General features: G+C 41.7%; 1 pseudogene across 1 annotated transcript; it reads right to left on the bottom strand.

Annotated features, from left to right (window-relative positions):
• Positions 1 to 247: 247 nt before the first annotated feature.
• On the bottom strand, positions 248 to 21,634 carry LOC146548562 (Ig kappa-b4 chain C region pseudogene; annotated as a pseudogene). Its single transcript, XR_014890549.1, has 3 exons — positions 21,502 to 21,634; positions 1,444 to 1,551; positions 248 to 738 (listed from the first exon to the last, which is right to left on the bottom strand). The product of XR_014890549.1 is annotated as an Ig kappa-b4 chain C region pseudogene (transcript).
• Positions 21,635 to 22,357: the final 723 nt, after the last annotated feature.

The following is a 22,357-nucleotide window of genomic DNA, read 5'->3' on the forward strand; positions in this document are numbered from 1 at the left end:
ACAGCATGCAATGAATTTGCATATATGTAATGTCTTTAATATCCTGCTTAGTAATGGCAGTGTCTCTCAATTCCCCTTCGCACTTACTCTTTAACATAAACTTTGCTTTACTTCATGTATCGAAAGTGGCTTAATTCTACTGACTCATACTGACTACAGATAGCACACTGGCTTCCAATTAGAACCCTGGAAATCATTATTTAGAGTTTAATATTGACATCACCACAAAATTAAGACAAAGACTCGATTCTTATTTAATATAGATATTTTTTTATTCTTTAAAACTTTAAACAAACTTTAAACTTTAAACAAAGCAATGAAAAATGAGAGAAGAAATTAATTTTTTTTTTTTAAAGCTACAGAGTGCAGACTGAAAGTAAGACCAGCATGAAAGTCACAGTTAGTCAGGTCAGGACTGGGGACACTGGTCTCTCATCAGTGGCTCTGAGATCACAGTGTGGGAGCCCTGGGTGGCCTCACAGGTCACAGAGCCCACCTTCATCCAGTGGTCTGCAGGGAGCCTCAGGGTGCTGCTCCAGCTGTAGAGGCCGTCGTTCTCCTGCACCACGGGGCTCCTGCTCTCCTCCCAGCTGATGCTGCCACTGCCATCCACCTTCCAGGACAGACTCCAGTCTGAGGGGAAGCCCTTGTTGGCCACACACATGACTGTAGCCTTCCCCTGTTTCAGCTCCTCACTAGAGGGCGCCAGCACGGTCAGGGAGGGGGGGACTCGACCCACTGCAGAGAGAGAGAGAGATGTTAGAGAAACTGGGAGTTTGGGTGAAACTGATCTCCAGATGTTTCACTTCCCTCTCTGAGCTTGGTAACCATGGCAACAGACGAGTTTCAGTACCAAAGATAAAAATATTAAACCGTTTCTTTGACTTCTGATGTTCTCGTGTGTGTTATGTTTGAATAATTTATTAGTTTTACAATTAGAAAACAAATAAAATATTAAAATGTGAGAATTTTGTCAAAAAATTGTCAAAAAAACAATTTATTATGTAAAAAAGAAAGAAGCATAGACCTGTTTTGCTCTATTTTGGAACAATAAAGATAACTGTACTTACTCACACTTTAAAATTCATAAACTCAGCAAATCTCAGACAGCAAACTGTTAATGTGTCGTTAATAATGTTAAATCGTTTAGAACTATTAATTTTAGATGGATGGCACATTATTTGCAGCAAAAGGTTGAAGACAAAACTTTTATGGAAATGTAAAATATATAAACTTTTTCTACTTTCCTTCAAGAAAAAAAAACTTTTAAAAGTTTAATTTCCAGTAAAAATAAATACACAAGACGATTTTCGTCTAAATTCAAAATTTACACTGATATTAAATTTTATATTCATGAGAAACATGAAGTATTTATGTAGAAGGAAATGAAATTCACCTTAATGATACAAGTTTGAGCTTCATAAATGAGTGAAATGTACTTACAGTTAACATCCAGTCTGGTTCCTCCACCGAACGTGTACCACAGTGATACAAACTCATTGAGGCGCCGTACAAAAACCTCTGACTGTAGAGAGACACGGCTCTCTGACTCTGAAACCAACAAACTCAACAAAATCATTCACTGTTTGTATCATTTTGTCAGCTCATGTGAAAACTGAAAATATTACAGTGCATCACATTTAAATAATGAATAATTTATTTGGAATGTAAAACTTTTGACTTTGATTTCTTGGGACTTTTTCTGATATCAAAATCTGAGAATAACACAGTGGATCCAATTTACAGAAATGTAAATGTTAATTAATATGCATCAGTGTAAATGAAGACTTTGTTGATTTCCTACATTTTTAGAGACTATATTCATAAATATAGAAAAATCAGATATATTTGTGTTTGATGCTCTGATAAACTGGCTGATCCACTCCATACAAAGATGCATATATATTGACAAAGGACACAAACATACAACGGTACTGAGCCAGCACTGAACAGCAAGACTAAGGCTACGTTCACACTGCAGGCGAAAGTGCATCAAATCCAACTATTTTGACCCTAAGCGACTCATATCCGATCATGGTATGACAGAAAGCACAAATCCAATATTTTCCAAATCCGACCTAGTTCACTTTTGTCTGTGGTACTGAATACGATACATATCTGACGTTTTAGAAAGCGACTGCTGTGTGAATGGTCATTGGTCACATGGAAGGGTAATACAGTTGGAAGCTGGAGGATCACTATATAAATATCAGATAAGCTTCATACAAGCTGGTCGCTTAACGATAGCTGTTGAAAGCATAAAGTTGTGGTATACCAGCAGTCAGAACTTCCACTGCTTTTCTAGTACGCCAGTTATCTTAACCACAGTTTCTATTGAATGAACATCATGTTTCCATGTGTAATTTGACATTTTTGGGAAGCTTTTTCCTTTAATCATTATTGTTATCTTTTGCATATGGAAGTTTAGGCTATGAGGACGATTGGAGATGAACAAAAGGGTGGAGAGGAGAATAGTGAAGTGAGGATGCACATAGTGAAACCTCTTTGAGTGTACAATGGTGTTGATGTGATATACAGAATGTCAGAAAAGAAAAGTCTGTTATTGATGTGATTAGCAGAGTAATCCAAAGAGTGGAAATGTGCTGGAAATTTCTTTTATTTTATGAATTTGTCACATGTTTTAGTAATATCACTCTTGGGTCACTTCAAGGTTCACATGTGGGGAAGCATTCAGCTTTTACTCTATTGCACAAAGTCAGACATCGTGAGAAAGTTGGTGACACCCAGAGGGGGGAATTCAACAGGTGGTGAAGTCTTTTGTTAATCAGGTCTTTGAGGATGTGGGGACGAGGCAAGGAGCAGTCTCTATGTGACACTGGAAGAGGAGACAAGGTTGTAAACTCTCTCGGACGGGACAAGGGTGTGAACAACAACTGTTTGACTGTATTTAAAGAGGGCTGTGCCATTCATCTTCAGGCTACGTCCACACTAGCCCAGATAGCCCAGATAAAACTGCGTTTTCATCTGAAAACACTCCGCGTCCGCACTAGGGTTTTCAGTTGTTTTCACAGAGTTGCGGGTCCACGCATGTGTGAAACGCAGGAAGATTCGACCTGCTTCATTTCTGTCTGTCATGGTCCTGGGCCATGTTGGCCCAGTATTCTTAGTTTTTGTGTGTTTTGTATTTTGTTCACTATTTATGCCTTGGTTCCTAGGTTATTTAGTTAAGATGTTCCTTATTTGGTTACCTCCTGTGTGCCCCTGTGTATCTGTGAGCCGTCGTCTCTCCTTGTGTTTTATTCCATGTTTTCCCCAGCCCGTTATGTCTGTGTTCTCCCCGTGCTCTCTCTCCTCCTGTCTGAACCTCCGTGTACTTCCTGTTTTACTTTGACAATCTCTCGTCAGTATGCGTCATGTTGTGTTCACTCCTGCTCTGTCTCGTTATGGTTATCTGTGTCAGCTGTGTTCCCCGTGTGTTCCCACTTCCCTCGTTAACCCTCTGTGTATTTATGTCTGCGTCTCCCTCAGTTCGGTGTCGCCTTCTCCCTCATGCTGTGTGTGATTCTCCCTGTGTTTCTTGGTGAGCTTTATATTTAGTTTTTCCCAGTTTAGTTTTGTATTACCCGTGATCTGCCTTTCCAGCAATAAAGCTGTGCTCTCTGAGTTTATTCCCCGTGTCCCCGTGAGTGTGCGTTTGGGTCCTCTCCTGCCTGCTACACAGCCGAATCATGACACTGTCTGGCACATATTTACTTTCCAGCTCTTTAAACGTCGCGGCAAAATGTTGAGGAAAAGCACCGAGTTTTTTAAATGGACTAACAATGAGGTGGAGTTGTTTCTGCGAGTAACACAAAAGTACAAAGTTGCAAAAGCGAGTAAGAGTTTAAGAATTTGAAGAAAAGCAATCTGGAGCATGTACAGACTGATATTAGTCTTAATAGAGCAAACAAAACAACTGCTGTATAATGCCCTCCTTAGTTTAATTGGTCAAATGACTGCATCACATGACTAACATGCGTCATCGTTTTAGAAAGTCTCCGTTTTCACGGTCCACACTGCGACACGAAAGCACCATTTTCAAATGTATGCGTTTACGAGAGCACAGCATTTTCCTTGAGCGAAAACGCTGTCTCAGTGTAGACGGGACGCCAAAACAGAGAGAAAACGATGTGTTTTCCAATGAAAGCGCATTAGTGAGGAGATGTGTGTGTGTGTGTGTGTGTGTGTGTGTGTGTGTGTGTGTGTGTGTGTGTGTGTGTGCTCTCGAGAAGATCTGCATGGAGGAATGGGCCAAAATACCAGCTACTGTGTGTGCAAACCTGGGCCCTGTTTCAGGAAGCCGGTTTAGTGGAAAAACTGAGTAAGTATACCCTGAGTTAACGAAAACTCTGGGTTTTCGGTTTCACAAAGCGAGTTCAGCTGCAGCCTGAGTGAGTCACTATGACGACACACTCCGTGAAGCTAACCTGCCCCCTAGCAGGTTTACTACAACTAACCCTGACTGTCTCCGCCCCTTTGTCGGAAACCTGACAGTAGGAAGTGTCGGACATGGCGTGCCACTTCCTTGAAGAGCCAGTAGATCGTGAAGCCCAAATTCTCCGCAGAGCTCTCCGCCGGGAGAGAGTGATCAGAGCGCGTTTGGACATTTTATCATTTCCTGATGATTTTCTGTGCGAACGTTACCGTTTCTCAGCACAATCTATAATTTATTTGAATAACATCCTCAGGCCATATATTACGCATGTGACACATCGCGGACATCCTCTCAGTTCTGTACATATTATTTGTATTGCACTTCGGTTTTTTGCAAACGGGAGCTTTCTGTATAATATTGGTGACGCTGAGCACGTTTCCAAGGCTACCGTCTGTCGGGCAGTCAGGAATGTTACAGTTGCACTGAAACGTCTCCTGTACTCGTTTGTGGTGTTCCCCGGTCACAGACCCACAAGATTTATCAAAGAGGGATGCCACAAAATTGCAGGTATCAGGATGACCAAAACTTAATGTATGATGTGGTGATACTTGGACTACTACTTAAATTTCACATTTATTTTCACGGTTCCCAGGCGTGATTGGCTATACAGATGGCACTCACATTCCAATCATTGCTCCTTCAGTAAATGAAGGAGACTATGTGAACAGGAAGTCTTTCCACAGCATTAATGTGCAGGTACATAGTTCCCTGTAGCATGTCAAACTAACAAATTATTTCATTATAGTAATGGATGCTAATTTGTGTTCTCTGCACTGTGAAGATCATATGTGATGCTGCCAACATTATCACAAATGTGGAAGCCAAGTGGCCAGGCTCTGTCCATGACTCACAAATATTCCGTGAATGTACACTGAGCACAAAATTTGGACATGGTGAGTTGAGAATACTTTAAAATATATAAAGACCAATTGCTTCAGGGACATTTGAACTGAAGTGTACCCTTCTGTCTTAGGAGAGTTCACTGGCTACTTGCTTGGTGATAGGGGGTATCCATGTTTACCCTATTTGCTTACCCCTTACCCTGACCCTGAACCGGGCCCACAGCAGCGATATAATCTGGCTAATTGCAGGACAAGAGCCAGAATTGAAATGACTATCGGAATGCTTAAGGCCCGGTTCCAGTGCCTGCAAAGACTCAGGGTCACCCCAGAAAGGGCATGTGACATTATTGTGGCATGTGTGATTCTTCACAACATTGCCACAATTAGAGGAGAACACTGTCCTTCTGAACCAAACATCAGCAGTGATCCAAACCATGAACATCCTGACCCTCCCACGGACATACAAGATGGAAGCGCAGTCAGAGACACCATATGTCACAATCATTTCTTTTGACCAATCACCTCAACATGTTGAAAGAAGAATAAACAGATTTTTTGTTCAACTGGCTTTATTGGTCGCCTGTATTTCCTGTACACAAAGTATTAAAAGATGTAAACCTCATAAAGTGTCTCTGTTGCTTCCTCCTCTGTAACAGCTGTCAATGTTTCTTCATTATTTTCCTGTAGTAAAGAAATAGACAACATTGCTGTTCTACTGTAAACTCATATAATCTGTGGAGTATTACTCACAACTGCATGTTGGTCTGGCTCAACAGGAGGCTGCACCAGATGCAGTACACCACCACCATCAACTGATAGAATATGAGGTTTATACAGGTCACTTATAACTTACAAGGGACCAAATGGCAATTAACAAACATACCAAGCACCTTACACTTCATTGTCATTATGCTCTCAAAGACAACCAAGGCTGAGGGAAGGCAAAATCAGTAGGAAAATAACTTCACTACAAAATAATTCATTATGGTAAAGAGTTTATCAAATGAATGAGTAGCACTGCAAAGGTGACTGTGAAGAAAGGATGTATGCACATCATGTATTATTTTGAATTTACCCCTTATGTAGGCACTTGTGTCTTGCGGGGTTATTGACTCAGAGGATGTCCCCGCAGAGATGCCTTCGGCCACAGGGCGCCCACTGTTTTGGCTGAGGGCCAACTGCTCAGCCTCTGTGAGTGGTGGTGGTGGAGGACCCCCACCTGTTTTTCGGGCCTCCGCTTTTTTTCTGTTGGCTATAACGGGCCACATTTGAGCATACAGAGTAAGCAAATATGTACTTGTAATGTGCTCAGATAATTTCAATAAGTGCTTACAGAAAGAAAATTAATGTAGCCTCTAACTGCAATTGATTTACATGGGACAAACAGACCAAGCACTATGGCTCATAATACAATTACACCTTACCTGTTTGGACTATATTTTTATATTTCATTTTTACTTGCTGCCAGGCACGTTTGGGGCCTGTTGGGTTGCACCTGCGCTCACATCACATCACAAAATAAAATGTATATGTAGTGGCAATTCCTTTACTTTTGTAAGATCAAACGTCCCACAACTTAAAGTCCACAAGCCACTGCTGCACTGAGGTAATATTTCGTACGCAGGCAAAAGAAGTCCATTGTCCAAACCTTTTAGTTGAGAGTTTTGGTTTTGGTTTATTTATCCATTTGGCAAGCAATAACAAGATCCTTCCTACTGCTTCTCCTGCTCTGGTAAAAAACCATAGGCCCACCCCAATGCATGCTGGTCCTATACCAGTCTCTTTATTTATAGAAACAAAATGGCCCTACAGCTCTTACTGACTAATTTAACAAAATAACAACAAACAAAACAAATCATTTAAAACAAAATATTAACCGACAAATAAACCCCAAAATATAAGTAAACTAACAACAAACTTTAACTAATTTCAAAAATAAGAACAAAAACAAAAATAAAGAACAAATAGCTCCAACAGTATAAAATAACAAATAAAATAACATATGATAAAATAACGTGTTAAATGGGTGGAAATCCCTCGATCAATGTTTAAATTAACACTCACGCATTGACTCTGTCGGCTATGTTTTGCCATGCATGCTTTTGCAGCTGTGGCTGTGTTACTTTTTTCCGCGGAATTTGCATGTTATCGGCATATGCTGCCATCAGAATTTCGGCCTCAAGCGCTGTGAAATACATTGACCGCGCCTTCTTTCCCTCCGTCTCCATGGTGACTCGCTTAATCTGTGCTCCGCTTATCAGGGCTTTATGTATCCTCGTCCGCGCGCTTCACTTGGGGTTAAAGCAACTCCGCGTTGACTGAACTAATTGTTATCAGCCTTTCTGAAACGGAATATTCCGAGTTGGACAGTTCGGGGTTACTCAACCGTGAGTGTCGTTTTTCACTCTGAGTTTTCCAAACCGGCTTCCTGAAACAGGGCCCTGGTAAAGACCTATAGTAAACGTTTGGCCTCTGTTATTGCCAACAAAGGTTATGTTACAAAGTATTGAATTGTATTTTTGTTATTGACCAAATACTTATTTGCCACCCTGATTTACGAATAAATTCTTTACAAATCCTACCATGTGGATTCATGGATATTTTTTCACATTCTGTCTCTCACAGTTGAAGTGTACCTCTGGTGCAAATTACTGACCTCTGTCATCATTTTAAGTGGGGGAACTGGCACAATCGGTGGCTGACTAAATACTTTTTTGCCCCACTGTAGCACTTTAAAAACACACCTGGTAGACCAAAGTGCTGTACAATACTAATATGCACATAATAATAAAACCAGACATAGCAATAAAGTTAAAAAACAATAAAAAATGTCAGTTACCCACAGAGTTAAAAGCCAGGGAATAAAAAGTCTTATAATTATGATTATGTCCCCTCATTCAGTGTCAATGATGGTGATGATACAGGAGGATAAAGGTGAGCTCTAACACATCTGTTCAAATTCATACAGCGTTCACATCCCCTCACTGTAGGGGTCGAGTTATATTTTTCCCTAACACCAGAAAAAGTCGCCAGACTTGTTGCTAGTGGCTTTTTAGAAAAGAAGTCGCTAAGGGGGTCTGAAAACTTGCTAAAAACACGACTACAAAGTCGCTAAGTTGGCAAAACTGGACTGACGTTTAGTCCTTTTACAGCATCCTGCCATGCGATTGCATTTGCCCCTAACCATTGGGAACCCTCACATTAACTTTTATCGAGTGGAAAAAAGTCCTCCGTTAGCGTTCGTCCTCCAGCTTCACTGTTTATGTTATGCTAACATAGCTTTGTCGTGCTAGCGAGCACATCATTATATACCAGGTAGTCCAACTTCAGTAACCCTACAAACGTCACTGCTGTTTACTTTCCTGTCTTCGTTTTTGTTGGAAGTGATAGCAGAGCTGTACGTTTTAATTTGTTTCATAAATCTCTCAGTCAGAACATGGTGTAATATATTTAGATGGAAGTCTAAATATAAATTCTGTTTTCATGGATGCCCGGATGTTAAACTTAATTGTTATACCTGGTAGAGCAGCCACACTGATCATTTTATTAAAGATGAAAGAATTTATAAAGTTTTTCAACTCTCAGTAATACTGCAGTGATCATTTGACTTAAGGACCTGCAGCGGAGTTTGGGCCCAGACATGGCTAACGACATCAGACTTAAAGAACGGATACACAACATGAGGCAAGAGAAGGAGAAAAAAGCTCCACCCAGACTGAGCTCCTGATGGGTGAACAGTTTGAGGACAGAAAAAAACCACCTCAGCACAAAAGCACATGAATCTTAATACACCATAGAAGCACATGACAAGAAACAGGCATGAGTAAGGGGTGAGAGTAAGTCGGTGTAGACAGCACATCCGGTCCTGCAGCATGCGCTGGGACTAGACCCGCCGTCCGACCACAGCCTTGGAGATAAGCGTTCAAAGGTGTTTGGAATCCAGGATGGGGGACACAGGATGGGAACGAAGAGTCTACAGAGTCTGTCATCAGAAACAGTTTTTTGTTGGTCAGCTCCAGCCTTGAGACCACAGCTGGCGCCGATATGGTAGCCACATGAAATGATGGTGGTTTCCTTTAGTGCGAACAAGTGCATGTCAATTTTACAGTCGATCTAAATATCCAGCAATCTCCCGTTGGAGATTTTGCGCTCAAAGAGCATTTGTTAACTGTCTATAAATTCTACAGGGTTCATGTGTGTCACATGCTAAATATGCTGTGAAAAACTTTTTTTAAGCAAGTCCTGTTGGAGTCAGTCAGATGATTTCCATAGAGAGGCACTTTGCATCAGCAGCACCATGCTCCAGTGCTCTGGGAGAGTTTATAGTCCTGAGAGTTGAACACTGGATGACTGACAGCTGTCCTTCATCACAACAGAAGCCACAGAAATCCTCCTCATCAAAAACATGACTTTGATCTGCGTCCTCATCTGGACTCTCCTCTGCTGCTGCTTCACAGGTAAAGTCCAGAGAATCAAACTCCTCTCCTCTATCAACATCTGTCCCTCTGAAATGAAGCCCACAAAACCATGAAGCTGCTTTATGTTTTTGTCTCTGTGTCCTCAGAGTCCAGAGGACAGATCACAGTGACTCAGCCTGGAGCAGTGAGCTCTGCTGTGGGAGGATCTGTGAGCATCAAGTGTCGGACCAGTCAGGATGTTAATTTTTGGAAGAACAACCACTATTTGCACTGGTACCAACAGAAAGATGGAGGAGTTCCTAAACTGCTCATTTACTATGCTAGCAATCTACATTCAGGGATTCCAGCTCGTTTTACAGGCAGTGGATCAAACTCTGACTTCACTCTGACCATCAGTGGAGTCCAGGCTGAAGATGCAGCAGTTTATTACTGTAAGAGTGCTCACTGGTTGAACAGTCAGTATGTGTTCACACAGTGAAGAACAGTCGTACAAAAACCTCCCTCAGTCAGACTGAACAGAAACTGAAGTGACTGCTGCAGCTGGAAGATACTGCAGAGACTGATACAGTTCACTGAGGACACACACACACACACACACACACACACACACACACACACACACACACACACACACACACACACACACACAGTCTAACCCTAAATGTTTATGTGGGTTTGACTCAAAACATCAGACTTGTGTCCATCCTGACGAGCTCGCACAGAAGAACATGTGAAACACAAAACAGTTGATACTGTGAGTCAGATCTGTGATGAAGAAACTCTCCTGTAAATATTCAAACTGGGAAGTAGTTATTAAAGGAGAATATTTTAGTAAACTGCAGTACTGATATATGTATGTATGTAGATTGCTCAGCTACATTCTTGGTCACAGAAATATTTCACATGATCTGAAAATTTACTTTAAAGTTTAGTTCATCAAGTCTTTAACCTCATCTTTGTGACATATATTATTCTGACTTTTACACTTTTTAAACTGCACTGATGTTCTGAAAGAGACATTTTTAGTGTCTCCTATGTTGATAAAGAAAGTTTATTTTTTCTTTGTTTTTTTTTTCTTAATTCTGAAATGAAGCCCACAAAACCATGAAGCTGCTTTATGTTTTTGTCTCTGTGTCCTCAGAGTCCAGAGGACAGATCACAGTGACTCAGCCTGGAGCAGTGAGCTCTGCTGTGGGAGGATCTGTGAGCATGGATTGTAAAATCAGTCATACTGTCATTAATTCTGACTCTGTTGAATGGTACCAACATAAACAAGGGGGACCTCCTAAACTACTCATTTACTGGTCAAACCGGTGAGCATCAAGTATTTCAAGTCGTTTTACAGGCAGTGGATCAGACAAAGACTTCACTCTGACCATCAGTGGAGTCCAGGCTGAAGATGCAGCAGTTTATTACTGTTCTGGCCGACACTACAGCAACAGTCAGTATTCATTCACACAGTGAAAAGCAGTCGTACGAAAACCTCCCTCCACAGACACGGTTCTTTGACTCTGAAGCAAACAAGCTCACCAAAATGACTTATTTTTTGTATGATACTGCCAGATTAACTGTTAAATACACTTATATAACTAGAACAAACTCAAAAAGGTCTTCTAACAAGGTCATCTAAAAATATTCAAGAAAATATTCAAATAAATCTGTAGTGTCACGGGCCGCTGTGACAGACCGTGTGGAGAGTGCGTGGAGGACTCAGGTGCAGACACGAGTGATACGGAAGTGAACTTAAACAAAAGCGAGCCTTTTATTGTGGCTGATGAATACAAAAGAAGCAAACCAGAATAAGGGCAGCACAAGAGCAATAACTAAACAGAAACCTAAACTGGGAATAAACTAAGGTAAGGCTATGACTTGGAATACAATAGACCGGGCATGGAAACACGGAGGGTGGGAACACAGACGACGCGACACAGACTGTAAGAAACACAGAGACTAAATACACATGAGGGATGATCAGGGGAAGTGGCCACACATGGGAACGCAGCTGACATACATGAACTTAACGACAGGACAGGAGGAGTGAAACTGAATATACTGACAGTGAATGCAGGCCTTCAAAGTAAAACAGGAAACATGAGACATGAACCGGGGAGACGTAGTACAGGGGGAGGTGACAGACGCGACAGCATGAACTTGACAATACAAGACACACAGACATAAACACACGAAGGGCAAGGGAGGCTTGATACAAGGGTAACATAACTACAAAAGGACTGGACTACCTTAAAGAACCTAAACAAAGAATAAACATCAAAATAGGTTAAGCACAAAACACTGGGTCGCACGACCCAGGACCATGACATGTAGATTTTCATACATTCATTTCTGAATAAATTGTACTTATACAGTGCCAGATCAAAGAAAAAGCATGAAAGCATTATATGTTGTATAGGAAAGACTTTATAATAATATTTTTTTAAAGGAAAACAAAAAACATCAGATGACCACTTAGCGACAGTGGGAAGGAAAAATTCCCTCCTGCAGCAGAGTGGTGGTGATCTGTCGCGACTCGTTGGAAGGAGAGGAAGACAGAACAAAGACACACAGCATTTTGGCTCAATTGAAGCCTTTTTAGGGAGATTTTAGGACAGCCTGATAATAATGAATTACAGTAGTCCAGCCTAGAAGTAATAAATGCATCAACTAATTTAATTCTCAAAGCGTGTGCAGTGTACCCTACATCACCAGCTGAGCCCTTCTGCATGGCAGTAAAAAGGAAGCAGTTCCTTTTGGTCGTATTTATCTCTTTGACTTGCTGAAGAGAGACAGGAGATGCTCTGTTGTGATCAAATATTTCCCTGCTTCCAGCTGTCATTAGCTGTTTGACACATTTGACAAACCTCAGGTCAGCGACAGCAGCAGTCAAAGGTGTTTTCAGTAAAACAAACTAAAGAAGCCTCTCACATGTGTTCAAGTTGATCTGACCAGCAATAACTGCCAGTTTCCTCACTTATAAATAAAAGTAAACATAGGAATCTTTGCCATCATCAAACACACAAATCTGGGATTGTTACCACTAAAAAAACTCCACTCAAGGAGCGGAGTCCAGATCAGTGCAGGAGGAAATGAAAGAGCGTCAAGTGACCAGATGAGCCGAACAGGTAAGCAGAGAATACTTGAACTGAGTTATGACAGACTGGAAACAGAGAGAAGACATCTCTCCTCACAAGGAAACAACTAGAAACCTCGAAGAACCAAGTTACTGCTGAGTAGACAATCTGGTGGAGAATGATGGCTTGAGCTACATCAAAAAACTGTAACTGAAAACGTACCTGCAGATTGTGTGAAGTCAAAACCAAAACAAGAGGATGCATTTGGATTCTGCCATGCCTCTCTCTAATCCTTTCAGACAAATGCAGGCTCCATCCTATGTGTGGAGGATGCCCTCCCACATTCAATTCAATTCATTTATTTAGCGCCAAATTCCAACAACAGTTGCCTTAAGGCTCTAGGTGTCAGTATAATGCAACTGAACTTAGTGGGATTAGAACACAGCGTTTCATTTATTCACAGCATTTAATCTTCTTGGGTGCACACCAGCCTGTAATGAAAAAGACTCTTAATACACTCAACAAAAATATAAACGCAACACCTTTGTTACTGCTCCCATTCCCCATGGGATGGACGTAGAGACCTAAAATTCAGTCCAGATACACAATATAACCATCCCTCCCAAACAGTGGTCACAAATCAGTCCAAATGTGTGGTAGTGGGCACATCTGCCATATTGAGATAATCCATCCCACCTCACAGGTGTGCCACATCAGGATGCTGATCTGACATCATGAGTAGTGCACAGGTGTACCTCAGACTGCCCACAACAAAAGGCCACCCTGGAATGTGCAGTTTTGTCTCACAGCAAAATGCCACAGATGCCACAAGCAATGAGGGAGCGTGCAATTGGCATGCTGACAGCAGGAATGTCAACCAGATCTGTCGCCCGTGCATTGAATGTTCATTTCTCAACCATAAGCCGTCTCCACAGGCGTTTCAGAGAATATGGCAGCACATCCAACCGGCCTCACAACCGCAGACCTCGTGTAACCACACCAGCCCAGGACCTCCACATCCAGCAGGTTCACCTCCAAGATCGTCTGAGACCAGCCACCCAGACAGCTGCTGGAACAATTGGTTTGCACAACCAAACAATTTCTGCACAAACTGTCAGAAACCGTCTCAGGGACGCTCAACTGCATGCCCGTCGTCCTCATCGGGGTCTTGACCTGACTCCAGCTCGTCGCCGTAACAGACTTGTGTGGGCAAATGCTCACATTCGATGGCGTCTGGCACGTTGGAGAGGTGTGCGCTTCACGGATGAATCATGGTTCACATTGTTCAGGGCAGATGGCAGCTGAGAATGTCCCAGTTCTTGCATGGCCAGCATACTCACCGGACATGTCACCCATTGAGCATGTTCGGGATGTGCTTGACCGGCGTATACGACAGCGTGTACCAGTTCCCACGAATATCCAACAACCTCGCACAGCCATTGAAGTGGAGTGGACCAACATTCCACAGGCCACAATTGACAATCTGATAGACTCCATGCGACGATGTGTTGCACTGCATGAGGCAAATGGTGGTCACACCAGATACTGACCGGTTCTGGGTCCCCAGACCCCCAATAGCGCAAAAAACTGCACATTCCAGGGTGGCCTTTTGTTGTGGGCAGTCTGAGGTACACCTGTGCACTACTCATGATGTCAGATCAGCATCCTGATGTGGCACACCTGTGAGGTGGGATGGATTATCTCAATATAGCAGATGTGCCCACTACCACACATTTGGACTGATTTGTGACCACTGTTTGGGAGGGATGGTTATATTGTGTATCTGGACTGAATTTTAGGTCTCTACGTCCATCACATGGGGAATGGGAGCAGTAACAAAGGTGTTGCGTTTATATTTTTGTTGAGTGTAACTCCAAATGAAGTTCAGTTGCAAACTGTCCTCAGTTACCTTCTTCAATTTTCATTATGATCAACCTATTTCTAGTAATCAGCTATGTACCACAGGCCTTTGAGCTGGCAGTATTTAAACCATTACTTAAAAAGCATCTCTAGACCCAGAAATAAAGCCACCTAGGTGGCCCAGCCTGGGTGATGAATATTTAACTCTTGTCTATAGGTAGTTTGTGTGATCCATGGGTTGCCCCTTTAAATCCACAACAGACTTGATGCCCTCTTTGCAATATTGGTGTGCCTGATTTAGGGGACTTCTTACTGTGCAGTCCCCTGAATCATAACAGCCGGCTGGGCCTGGTGAAGTGTCTGCCTGGCTAAACCTTGGCAGGACGTCATTGGGCTGGCAATAGCTGCTCCTGCTTAGACGATCCCCTGCAAACTTCCCATACTCGGCCGTTTTCCTCTCAGTTAACTCTACCACCTGGAAGACCAGATGACCTTGACACACGCAGCCATGACCTGTGTGTGGTCATACTGAATTTAACCAGATAAATGTTTTATATAATGAGAGAGAGACTATGCAAATGGATAATAAACAGCCGTTATATTTCATCATACATTGAGAATAGCAGACAAATCAGCAATACACCTCTTCCAATTAATGGCTAATTAATATTGTTCTGAACACAATCCAAAAGATTCAATAAGCCACATCAGTGTCTACTGTCTGCCTACTGTTTACTATCATAGCCACAGTAGTGGCTGTCTAACTGAGGACCTGATGGCTTTGACCTTTTCTTCTCCATCTTCCATCAGTAATTTTGACCCCACTACATGAACTAATAGACTAATAACCTACACCTTTTATAGGTTTCTTTTTTTTTCTTTGAACACAACCCAGGAAAAATAATGAATACATAATGGGCTTAGATTAACAACATGAATGAAATGTGCACTATTTGGAAACAGTGCACCCTCTCCATTTTTGACAGGTTGGTGTGTGAGTCTTCAGCAGCAGCACGCAGGCGCACTGAGGGCCCTCGTGCTCACTTTTCGCATATATGTCTGTGATAAAATTTAGAAAACACATCGGTGCAAATTATAAGTCTGTATCATAATGTCTTCACTTTTTGTGTTTGTTGTAGTGCTGTCAACGTTAACACGTTAACGCCGTCTCCCATCTGGAGCGCAGAAAGGACAAACTTTGGGCAAACTGCCTGAAATGCGTTGACAGAGACATTTCTGGGATTTTGAGTCATTCTGCGCTCCAAACGGATTAATCGCGTCAAAATTTTTAATCGCGTTAATCATGATGACGGCGTTTACGTTCACAGCCCTAGTTTGTTGGTTTGTTTTATACGTGAGCTTGTTATTAGATGCCGCTCCAGCAAGTCAGAGAATTCCCCCGCAGCCCTGCCCCTCTCCTCGCTGGGTTTGGCAAGCAGCAGCCACACCTCGCAAATACAGGGCGCCTTTACTCCCCGCAAATGGGCAATAGAAAACCAATTGGTGCCTGGCACTATGTCGGGGCAGCATGGGTGCGAGCTACCTTTTTTTTTCTTTTGCCGATGCCATGATGCCGGCCCCCACCACGATGCTGCCCTGGGCAACCGCCCCTGTCGCCCATATCAAAAACCGCAACTGAAGGTGTGTATGAGGAGTGCTCCTCAGATCCACTCGGTGTTTGCTGTGACTCCATGCAGTGGAATCTCCCAATGCGCATTGGTAATAAAGCTTTGATGCCTAATCTACCTAATCTGACTCTTCTTCTCCAGCTGTGATATCAAAGGATCGGTGAGGTCAACAAGTGAACCTCAACACCTGCTTGAGGATTTTCCATATGAGCTGCTCCGTCTCTGTCTTCCACTCCATCTGACATCAAGCTATTGGTGATCTTTTTGTCTGTCATGGTCCTGGCTCTGCTACCCAGTGTTTCGATGTCCCTTAGGCAAGTTGTTCTCAAACGTTTCACAATGAGTACCACCTCATAAAATATATGGCTCTTAAAGTACCACCCTTATGACCAACATTAAAGTACAGTAGTATAGGCCTATTTAACACCACATGCAGTTTACACAAGACAATTTTAAATCTTATATGAATGTTATTTATTTTAACTGTCATAAACAGGATGTGACAAGTGATAATAATACCAGCTGTACTGTATTAAAACATTCACAGCAGGTGGAATATCAGTCTTTAAGTGATGATGTATGAACAAACTACTCTGCGTTTATCAGGGCTGTTGTGTTTTTAACATGTTTTAATGCTTTGTATCTTGTTCTGTTTAATCTGAACAAGCCCCTAAAAAAAGTCAGTGATCCCTGTCGGCCTCTCTCGGTTTTTATTACCACCGTTCATTTTAAAGCTCAGTTTTTAAACCCTACAATGTAACTGCAGCCCAGCCCATGCAGCAGTATATTAATGACTAACCTCATATTGTGGATGGATTATCTCCTGACTGAAGTTTGGTCTGTTTACAGCATCCTGCCGTGCGATTGCATTTGTCCCTAACCATCAGAAACGCTCATGTTAACTTTAAAAAAAAGTTAACATTCGTCCTCCAGCTTCATTGTGTTTATAGTATGCTAACCATAGCTGTGTAGCTAGCCACGACATAGCACAGCATTATAGACCTGCTAGTCCAATTTCACTAACCCTACAAACCTCACTGCTTTTTTCTTTTCTGTCTTCATGTAGGGGGGTTCGTGGCTCAAGAGTTGGGAGTTCACCTTGTAATCGGAAGGTTGCCAGTTCGAGCCCCGGCTTGGACAGTCTCGGTCGTTGTGTCCTTGGGCAAGACACTTCACCCGTTGCCTACTGGTGGTGGTCAGAGGGCCCAGTGGCGCCAGTGTCCGGCAGCCTCGCCTCTGTCAGTGTGCCCCAGGGTGGCTGTGGCTACAATGTAGCTGCCATCACCAGTGTGTGGATGACTGGTAAAGTCATCCACATCACTTATGACATTTCATTTATGTCATAAGTGATAGCACAGCTGTGCATTTGAACTTTTCAGAAATCCCTCAGGACATGGTATATTATTTAATCTGGAGACTTCCCGTGTATCTCTAGAGAGAGACCAAGTACCACCAGTGGTACGCGTACCAAAGTTTGTTAACCACTGTCTTAGGCTTTATTTGGCATTGTTCAGTTTCCTGGTTTAATCGTTTGTTTCATTTGTTTCATTTCTGGTTAGTGTGCCTCCCCGGTGGTTCGTGCTTCCTCACCTTTGTCTTCATGTTTGTTGAACTCCTGCCTCCTTGCTCAGCCTCCTTCTGCTCGTTGTCATGTCCTCGATGTTGCTGTGTGTAATCCTTGTATCCCTCATGCCTCCTAGTTTTTTCCCCAATTTCTAGTTTCTGCTTTTTCAGCAGCATTAGGTTTTTGTTTTCTTGAATTCAGTGTTTGGTTTTGTCACAGCGAATAAAAGCTGCCTCCTTTAGTCACTTCCTTTGTGTTTCAAGTCCTGCATTGGATTCCTATTCGGCCTGCCACACAGCCAGCCATGACATCATCTTGGTTCTGTTATGTTTGATAAATAACTTTATATTTCCGTAAACTTCTTGTGTGAACTGCCTCTGCCAGTTCATGACAGTGCTCAAAATTAGGGCTATGTATCGTCACTGATTTCTAAAATCGATTCGATTCTGATTCACAAGGTCCTGATTTGATTGGATCCACGATTCAATTGTTTCTTCGATTTGAATCAAAATTTTGCCTTAGAAAGCCAGAAATATTACAATTCTAAACATTTATCATTACATATCCATATTTTTATATCTATAAAAATAAAGCTGACACTTGTGAAACTTTATCAAAGGTGTAAGCACCACAGCAGATGCCTTTGTGTCAAAATAACTGAGGATAAAACACAGAAAAACATGAAGGAGATTTTGCAGTAGAACAAAAACTGAAGAAAACCATGAACCAACTTATAACATTACCTGATGCTGCTGAAGTGAAGCAGAGCAAAGTTACAGAGGTTAAAATTTTAGACACAGCTAAGCAGTTCGCAATTTTGCATAATTTTAAAAAGTTTAAATTTCTTCAGTATTGAACAGCAGAAATGAGACTTTCTTGTCGGAAGTCAGTTAAATAAAAAAAAAAAAACCCAGCAGCCGACATAATGGTAATAAGAAGTGTTGGGACTAACGCGTTATTAAGTAACGCGTTACAGTAACTACGTTATTATTGTGGTAACGAGCACGGTAACTAGTTATTATGCCAAAACCAGGAACGCGTTACTAGTTACTGGGATTTAAATATGCTCGTTATTCGTTACTTCGTGTGGTGGCTATCTCGGAGCTTCCACAGATTCAATAACATTAGCAAGTGGTGGAGGCCAGCAGGTGGATGAAGGAAAAGGGAGGCAAGAGGAGAGACCCGAAGCGGCCGGAGAGTGTCAGGTGAACTGAACTTCAGGTAAGAAGTTATAACCTGCAGTCCATCTGGGTCAGATATGAACCAAGTTTAGGTGGAGTTTATTTTCGTTATGCTGACTTTTTCGTACTGCGTGCTAGCTAGCATGACGGAGTTTCTATACAGCTGGGTGGTGCTATGTTACTGATGTTGAACTTTATTTTGTTCATAAGGTTAATTATTAGAGTTGCCAACCGTCCCGTAAAAAACGGAATCGTCTGGTATTCAGAGAAAATATTACGCGTTTCGTATTGAGGTGAAAAGGAACAGTTTGTCCCGTAATTCAGCTACAATGAAAAAGACACAAAGCTGGATTTATTCTGTGTTTACGCTGCACAGCTGCCTCTTCTTCTCTCATCCTCTCACCCTCCCTCTCCTGTTTCTACTTCAATTATGAAACTGATCAATGATCAGCTGATCGGCTTTTCTCTCTTGTTTGTTTATCGCCCACTTTGCGCCAGAAAGAGGAAACCAGCGGATGTCGCGCTAAACAACAGCAGCACGTTTAAGCTTGATCAGCTGTTGTTAGAATTTATTTAATATTAATTTCTAGTATCAGCTGATGTTGGCTGGAGCCACAGCTGTAAACCTGCTGGTCATGATGTCGGTTTGGATATGTGGTGAGAGGGACACATGAAGATGAAACCAGGAGATGTCCTTACTGAATCATCAGAGCTGTGATGGAGAAACAGGTTTACCTTTTAGGTGACATGAATGAGTTGAAGGGAAGTTATGAACTGTTTCTGAGAGACAAATAACACCAGGATCCTTTTTTAGGTAGCTGACAGCTGGTAACTGTGCAGGGGCGGGTCTAGCAAAGTTTTGTCAGGGGCCCAGGTAGGGCATTAACAGGGAGAGGTGGGCACAAAGAAATACTTTTCTTTCTTATTCTCATTTAAAATGTCTCGCTTTTAAAAAAATAATTATCTGAGTCTTACAACAAACAATTGATAGATTGATGCATATATACCATCAGAACAGTGTACATCACTGTCACAACAGCGTTTGTTTTCATTCAAAGGCTTTATGATTTTTCCTATAATGGTGGGCCGGTCTCTAGTCATATTCCCTGGGACGATTTTTTTTTTTGTCCCAGTCCAGCCCTGTAAGCAGCTCATCTGCAGTCTGGTGTTACCTACATCTTCCTATTCAGAAGGCAGAATTTCCGAGTTCTGAGTACAATCGAAAGCACCACGACTGCAGCTTTTGTGTTGGATGTAAAAAGCAGGCTAGAATCATGCGGCGGTCAACGACGGTCCAGGCGTGGGATTTCTCTCGTGGAAATGTGCACATTATTTTTTTCATTTCTATTGGTAGGTGGCACAGTGCACTTGTGGCAATAAGCAAGCTAGAAGACTGGCAAACTTGCTGGGTATCCAGTTACAGAAGCAACACATTAACAAGAGAATTCTGAGTAAAACCAAAGTTACTTTCCCTAGTAACTAGTTACTCTGAAAGTAACGAGTAACTTGAAGTAACTGAGTTACTTTTGATAGAAGTAACTAGTAATGTAACTAAGTTACTAATTTAAAGTAACTTACTCAACACTGGTAATAAGCAAGCAAATAATGCAGAAAACTGAGATTTTTAGATGGGAAACTGTTCTGAAAATACACTGAAAGAGAGAGAGAGAGAGAGAGAGAGAGAGAGAGAGAGAGCTCTGCATGAAGTGTGATTTTATCGTGGTGGAAGCAAAACAGCAAAAGTCAGAGGAAATTCATGACGATGTTTATGTGATGCGAAATGTGAAGCATAGTTTGGATCTTCTTTTGCTGCTGCTTCAATCAAATTTAGTTAGAGAGAGAAAAAACCTTCAGCTTCAGAAAATTGGGGCACTTCGGGCAAAATAAATTTATATTTAAAAATCGATTCATTAAAGTGATATCGATTAATGAATCGATATCACTTTAATCAATCTAGAATTGATCTTAGATGGAAAACTATTGTTGAAACCCACCGCTACTCAAAATCAAAAGTGAAATAAAAGACCACAAATAAACTCATTAGAAATAAACCAGCTGACTTGATCCGACGCTCACCCACAACACAAACTTAGTAAACTCAGTAAAACTCAAAAACACTTGGTAAGCTGCCAAAGTCGCACAAAGTGAAAAAAAAGTGGCTCTATTATGGTCCAAATATTTCACATTTTTACCAAGTAAATTTTTCCATGTCATGTTTCACATTAAACTGAAGACTTGTATGTTTATCATGCTGTTTTTTTTTTGTTTGGTTTTTTTTTTTGTCAGTTTCCTACTTAATATTACGATAAGGTGATGGATTCACTGATTAACAGCATCATCATCAGATTGATCAAAGTCCTTGTTGGAGTCAGAGCATTTCCATAGAGATCTTAAGAAGGTTATTGGCAGCAGCTGGTTAGTGGAGAACATCTGGTTTATTCTCCCACCTTCTGTCTCTCTGGTATATTTCTCTTCCACTGGCTGTCCAAGGCTGTAAGTGTTTACTTGGCAGTTTCAAGGCCTCAGGTTTGGACAGCTTGCTGTACTTCTTAGGAACCCCTTTGTCCATCATACCTTTCTTCAGTTCCGATAGTGGGCTAACTTTCCTCTGATCTCGGCCTCTTCTCTTCTTCTCCATGGAGGCTACTGCTCCTTGTTGCTGTTCATCTTTTCGCCACGAATCTCAGTGATTGCTGCTGCCACCATGTTGATTAGCTGGTTGGTTTCAGTGATGATCGCATTAGGGATTTCTATAATGCTTTGTTTACATCTTCTAGTAGACCTTCAACAGGTACTTCCTGTTCCTCCTCTGAGCTTTAGATGGCCCGAATCTCCTGCTGTTGTTATTGTTAACTATTGTTAAGTTACCCATGTAGTGCTTTTCCAGATGATTATACAAATATATCACCCTTCATGGGTTTATTCGGGGATTGAGCCCTTGTTTGGGAATAATCCTATTTTCTGACTAATCCCATAGTTGTAGTTAAGTATGAGAATTTTCTAGAGGAACTCAAATGCATGTTTGACCATCTCCAATGGGATGAAGAGACTTATGAAAAAGAGTCATCTTGCTGCTGTGGAGTTTGCTGTGGAGTTTTGAGTTTGGCAGTGGATGAAGGTTGGGGTGACAGGTCCATAAAAGAGCTTTCTCTCATTTACTAAACATCAGGCTTAAAGAGGATTTAGTTTCATTGGCAATGAGGACAGATATGTACAATTGCATACAGTCATTAGAGAGTTTAAAGGGAAAAGATATTGCTAACTGGCATGAATTTTATCTGTGTGGGATACTCTAAAATAGATTTGTTAAATATTGCATATTTAATCAGGTAAAACATTATTTCAGTGTTTGTTCATTGTC

Source organism: Mchenga conophoros, linkage group LG22, assembly GCF_057382185.1.
Source record: "Mchenga conophoros isolate Kocher_MC1m ecotype Shallow Benthic linkage group LG22, M_conophoros_male_GT1.1, whole genome shotgun sequence".
In the NCBI taxonomy this organism is placed as follows: Eukaryota; Metazoa; Chordata; class Actinopteri; order Cichliformes; family Cichlidae; genus Mchenga; species Mchenga conophoros.